This window comes from Orycteropus afer, unplaced genomic scaffold (assembly GCF_000298275.1).
Source record: "Orycteropus afer afer isolate SDZICR_OR568_19922 unplaced genomic scaffold, OryAfe1.0 scaffold00016, whole genome shotgun sequence".
NCBI classification, from domain to species: Eukaryota; Metazoa; Chordata; class Mammalia; order Tubulidentata; family Orycteropodidae; genus Orycteropus; species Orycteropus afer.
The window spans coordinates 20,465,673-20,471,520 of NW_006921603.1; positions in this window are offsets into that span (position 1 = coordinate 20,465,673).

Below are 5,848 nucleotides of genomic sequence, written 5' to 3' on the forward strand. Positions count from 1 at the left end.
CTGGCTACCACTGTCATCCACTTGGAAGGGGATCTATGTAGGAGATCCTGGATAGAGAAGGAGAACAATGTGGAACAAAACTCAAAATCATTTGGAGAGAAAAAAAAAGGGGGTGGGGACCAAGTTTGTTGGACCCATAGAGCCTGTTGGAACCACTGAGACTATGGCCCCTAGCTGCCCTTCAGGTCAGGAATTGAACCCACACCCGTGGTTTCCAGCCAAACCAAAGACAGGCATATGAGTTGAACATTTACCTCAGGTAGATACACTCCTTGGAGAGAACAATCATGGGAGAAAGAAGGGCTTTTTATGCACAGGGAGACAGCTCAGGGGACAGGAGTGCATGGAGGGATGAACACGGGGAAAGGGTAATTATGGGGAGGAAGTGGAAGGGGAGCTGTTTCATTGTGGTAAACTGTGGTCAATGTCATGAGACAAAGTGTATGTGTACTGCTGTATGGAAAGTGAATCTGCTCTGTAAATCTTCACCCAAATCACAATAAAAAAAAAAAAAAGATGCATTTTTAACACTAAAACATCATAAAACTATAAAAACATATATTAGATTGCTACATAACTTTGACATAGAGCTTAACTCTAGGGAGGAAGGTTAAAGAAGGGGTGGGGTAGGGTTGGTGCTTTAGGGGTATCTATGGTGTTTTTTTTCTGTAAAACAATGAAAGAGAGAAAATCGATTTACAATAAAAGGATGCAACTAGAGAATCTCTCAGGCCCCTTATGATCTACCTTCAAGTTAGATTTGTAACATCAAAAAACTTTATAACCTTTAGCCTCTTTATGAGTGCCTATAGATTTAATTTAACAAAATCCAACAAGCACACAATGAGAAAATTCTTCACACAGGGCACTGAGCTACCTATAGCATAGTTAGAGATAAATAAAACATAATTTATAATGCTATGAAGGGAAGAGGACTCTGATGTATTTGTTAAAATCCTGGTTAATCATTTCCTTGAGTTAATAAAATCTAAGCTACAATTAAGAGGAAACTTTGAACACGAGGACTGTGGGATTTGGTCAGAGATATGTCATATATGTCTGATGTGAAAACAGGAGCTTCTCATACTTAGCATTGTTGGCTCGGTGAACCAACTAAGGAAGTTACACCCCAGAAGGAAACATGTTATTACACATTGGAATTTACTAGCCCTCCATTACTAGCTGCAATTAAATTGTGTGTACTGAAAAAGAAGAAAAGCAAAAAACATGTGCAATTGAAAATATTTTTAATCAAGGATTGGTATCATTTAAAATAAAACAAAGTAGAAATTTGTTAATTATCCAGTGAATTTCTGCAGCTTGATTAACAAATTGGATAAGTCACACAAAATGTGGATCTATGATGTATGCACAGTAGCACAAGCAGCACACTGCTGATAGTATCACTACAGAAGTAGATTTCCCAACTTTCTTCTGAGGAGTGACTGGTGGGTTTGAACCACCAGCCTTCTGGTTAGCAGTCAAATACCTTAGGCACTATGGCACCAGAGCTCCCACACATCTCTGAGTCACCTTATGCAAATGATGAACAGAAGAGGCTGTTTCCAAGAGGCCTTTTAGTATCAATGGACAGAAGGCCTGACTTAAATGAGCTTAAATGAAGATAAGAGTTTATTGGATCAAGTCACTAAAAAGTTCAGGGATATTAAAAAACATGTCCACTCAAAAATCTGTGCACAAATGTCTATAGCAGCTTTGTTCATAATTGCCAAAAAATTAAAAACAACCAAGATATTCCTCAATTAAGTGAATGGATAAACTGTGGTACAATCATACAACAGAATATTATTTAGCAAAAAAAGAAATGACTTATCAAACTATGAAAAGATATGGAAGAACCTTAAATGCACATTGCTAAGTGAAAGCTCTGGTAGCATAGTGGCTAAGGCACTTGACTGCTAACCAGAAGGCTGGCGGTTCAAACCCACCAGCCACTCCTCGGAAGGAAGGTTGGGCAATCCTACTTCCGTAGTGATACTGCCTCGGAAACCCAAGGAGGGGTCGCTATGAGTCAGGGCTGACTCGACGGCACATAACAACAACAACAACAACAAGTGAAAGAAGATAGTCTGATAAAACTACCTACTGCATGCTTAAAACAATATGACATTTTAAAAAAGATAAAACTACAGAGATAAAATGGCCAGTGGTTCCCAGGGCCTCAGGGGAAGTACAGGGCCTTTTTAGGGAGATGAAACTATTCTGTTTTAATACCATAATGGTGTGCACATGATATCATGCCTGTATTCCGAGGTGTCTCTGGGTGAGTTAGAACCATCAGCCTTTTGGCAAGTAGCCAAATGCTTAACCATTTGTACTACCCATGGAACCTTGGAGTCTGTGTTACAACAATTCTTACCAGGTGACACTCCCAAGGACTAAAGTAAATGCCATCTCAAGATGATGAGTATGCATATTATGTTTGTTACTAGTGACTTTTCCTCCTACGTCTGCAAAATCCTCTTATCCAGAAAACAAGACTTACGTGACACAAAATCCAAATGATGCTTCTATTTACATCACCTTCTCTGTGAACGCCTTCATTCACCATAGCCCTTCTGTAATTATAATTGACCTCTCTTGGATTGGTGCTCTTTTTATACCTTATGGAAACTTTGATTAAATGTTTTATTGCACATATATGCTTACTCTGACATAGTGCCTAAGGCATTTGCCTGCTAACCAGAAGGCTGGAGGTTCAAACCCCCCAGCCACTCCTCGGAAGGAAGACTGGGCAGTCTACTTCCATAGAGACACCACCATGGAAACCCAAGGAGGGGTTGTTATGAGTCGGAATTGACTCGACAGCAATGAGTTTGATTTTTCCTTTTTTTAAAATATACGTTTACATATATATACTCCCTCTACTCCATGAATGCTCATGTTGCACAACAATTACTCACATCTCCCCAAGCACAAGCTGCACTCCAACTCATTTTTGCACTTGACCATACTATTTCAACTGCATGAACAGCCTTTCCATGTCCCTTTGGTCTTAAAAGGAGCTCTGGTGGCATAATGCCTAAGGCATTTGACTGCTAACCAGAAGGCTGGCGGTTCAAACCCACCAGCCCATCCTCGGAAGGAAGGTTAGGCAATCTACTTCCATAGAGATACTGCCTCAGAAACCCAAGGAGGGGTTGCTATGAGTTGGATCTGACTCGAAGGCAGTGTGTTTGGGTTTTTTTGTTTGTTTGTTTTGGTTTTAAAAACTTCCTCCTCACCCTTCCAGACCCTCCATGAATAAGTGCCCTGTTCTACGTAATGTAAGAATGAGTTCTGATTATTTCCAAAGAAATACCCACTAGCCTCTCTCCACAGAAGAAAGGTTGGGCAATCTACTTTTGTAGTGATACTGCCTCAGAAACCCAAGGAGGAGTTGCTATGAGTCAGATCTGACTCCACGGCAGTGAGTTTGGGTTTTTGGTTTGGTGTGTACATTCTGAGGAGCTCTGGTGGCACAGTGCCTAAGGCATTTGACTGCTAACTAGAAGGCTGGCAGTTCAAACCCACCAGCCACTCCTTGGAAAGGAGACTGGGCAATCTACTTCCTTAGAGACACTGCCTTGGAAACTCAAGGAAGGGTCACTAGGAGTTGGATTCAACACGAGGGCAGTGATTTTGGTTTGGATGTACATTCTGCAACTTATTCTTGTAAATTACTCTTTTTTTCTTTTAACTTTTATTGTGGTGAAAACATACACAACAGGACATTTGCCCACATAACAACTTCCACATTTAGAGCTTGGGGACATCGATGACATTTTGCATGTTATGCCACCATTATTGCTGTCCTTTTCCAAAATATTCCACCACTATTAGTCGACGAAAGAGGGGGAGGCCTTCAACGAGATGGATTGATACAGTGGCTGCGATGATGGGCTCGAGTATAGCAGGGATTGTGGGGCTGGTGCGGGATCGGGCAGTGTTTCGTTCTGCTGTGCATGGGGTCGCTATGAGTCGGAAACGACTCGACGGCACTTAACAACAACAACAACAACAACATTAGCATAGAGTCAATGTCCCGCAAACAAAACCTTCCCTTTTCCCCTCCCTCCTACTGTTAGTAACCACTAATAATCTTTAGTTTTTTTTTTTTCCAACTTATCTAGGAATTTTCCCTCCCCTCCCATCTCTGGTAACCAACAAAGTAAGTTCCCTTCCATATATAAACCTTTCCTTGACTTTTTACAATATCATAGCAACCCCCTTTGGATTTCTGAGGCAGTAAATATTTACAGAAGTAGATTGTCCAGTCTTTCTTCAGTGGAATGGCTGGAGGGTTTGAACCACCAGCCTTCTGGTTAGCAGTCAAATGACTTAGGCATTATGCTCCTCTTTTACAATAGTGGACTAATACAATATATGTCCTTCCTGATGGACTTATTTGATTCAGCATAATGTCCTCCAAGTCCACCATATTATGCAGTGTTTTGCAGATTGTGCATTATTCTTTAGGGTTGCATAGTAGTCCATTGTGTGTGTGCACTACAGTTTGTTTATCCATTCCTCAGTTGATGGGCATTTAGATTGTTTTCATCTCTTTGCTATTGTGACTAATGCTGCAATGAACATGGGTGTGCATATATCTATTTGTGCCCAGCCTCTCACTTCTTTAGGATAGACATCTAGTAATGGGATTGTTGGATCAAATGGTATTTCTATTTCCAGTTTTTAAAGGAATCTCCATACTGATTTCCACAGTAGTTGTATCATTTTACTGTCCCATCAGCAGTGTATGAAAGTTTGAATCGCTCCATGTCCTTGTCAGCATTTGTTATTTTCTGTCTTGTTGAACTTTTCTATTAATGCTGGGGTGAGAAATGTTATCTCATGGTTGTTTTGATTTGCATCCCTCTAATGGCTGATGATCATGAACATGTCTTCATGTTTGTTGTTGTTGTTATTAGGTGCCATCGAGTTGTTTCCGACTCATAGTGACCCCATGCACAGCAGAACAAAACACCGCCCGATCCCATGCCAGCTCCATGATTCTTGCTATACTTGAGCCCATTGTCATAGCCACCATGTCAATCCATCTCGTTGAAGGCCTCCCCCTCTTTCATCCACCCTCCACCCTACCAAGCATGACATCCTTCTCCAGGGAATGGGCCCTTATGACAACATGACCAAAGTAGGTGAGACGAAGTCTGGCCATTCTCGCTTCCAAGGAGCATTTTGGCTGCACTTCCTCCAGGACAGATCTGTTAGTTCTTTTAGCAGTCCATGGTACTTTCAGCATTCTTCACCAGCACAAGTCAAAAGCATCAATTCTTCTTTGGTCTTCCTTATTCATTGTCCAGCTCTCACATGCATATGAGGCAATTGGAAATATCATGGCTTGTGTCAGGTGCACTTAGTCCTCAAGGAAACATCCTTGCTCCTCAGCACTTGAAAGAGTTCCTTCGCGGCCAAACTGCCCAGTGCTACACGTCATCTAATGTCCTGACTGCTGCTTCCATTGGCATCGATTGTAGAACCAAGCAACGTGAATTCTTTGACAACCTCAATCGTTTCTCTATTTATCATAATGCTGCTTATTGGTCCAGTTGTGAAAATTTTTGTTTTCTTTATATTGAGATGTAATCCATACTGCAGACCATATTCTTCAATCTTCATCAGTAAGTGCCACAAGTCATCCTCACTTTCAGCAAGCAAAGTTGTATTGTCTGCGTATCTCAGGTTGTTAATGATTCTTTCTCCAATTCTGATGCCACTTTCTTCTTTATATAGTCCAGCTTCTTGGATTATTTGCTCAGCATATAGATTGAATAAGTGTGGAGAAAGGATACAACCCTGACGCACTCCCTTCTTGATTTTAAACCAT